A 781-nucleotide genomic window follows, 5' to 3' on the forward strand; every position below is an offset into this window, starting at 1 on the left:
AGAGACAGAAAGAAAGCAAGAAGTCATCCCCTGGGGGGATGGCCACGCCATCTTCCTCTCGGGATCTTGGGCTCGCACGCACACACACCTGGTGTGAGTTTAAGCCACTGGGTTTGGGACCCAACTGCGGTCGACTACATGAGACTACAACGACATAGCCGACATAGCCATTACACCAACTGCTGATCCCTGGCTGGCTTTTATTTAAAATAATAATAAATTCATAGACAGCAGGTGATGTGGTTAATTGCGCCGGACTCCCCTATGTCTATCTGCAGTTCAAATCCCAGACCTGGCGGCTTACTTTCTCTCTCTCTTTCTCTTACTCTGGTCAAATTAAAATAAATAGATAAACAAAAAGTTAAATAAAATACTTCTTAAAATAATAATAATAAATAATAATAATAATAATAAATTCAGGACCAGCAGATGGCTGACATAGCAGATAAGTCACTGGTCTCCCTCGTAACTGCAGTTCAAGTCCTGGACCTAGTGGCTTGACAATCATTCCTGGTATATGTATACCCAAGGTCCTGGGAGGAAAAGGGAGGAGAAAGAAGGGATAGCCAGTGTGGCCATGGGTGGGGGGCAGGGGGGATATGTCTGTCTCTCTCCCTCAACTCCCCACAAGCTCCTGTGCCTTAAGGCAAAAAATCTCTAAATAATAGACCTTGCTATAGGGCGCGTCCGCTCACCAGAAAGACAGAAAGCGAGAAATCACCCCCCAGGGATGGCCACACCACACAGTTGCTTCTTCTCCAATCTCCTCCATGGAGCCTGG

This window comes from Tupaia chinensis, unplaced genomic scaffold (genome assembly GCF_000334495.1).
Source record: "Tupaia chinensis unplaced genomic scaffold, TupChi_1.0 Scaffold000704_1, whole genome shotgun sequence".
Lineage (NCBI taxonomy): Eukaryota > Metazoa > Chordata > Mammalia > Scandentia > Tupaiidae > Tupaia > Tupaia belangeri.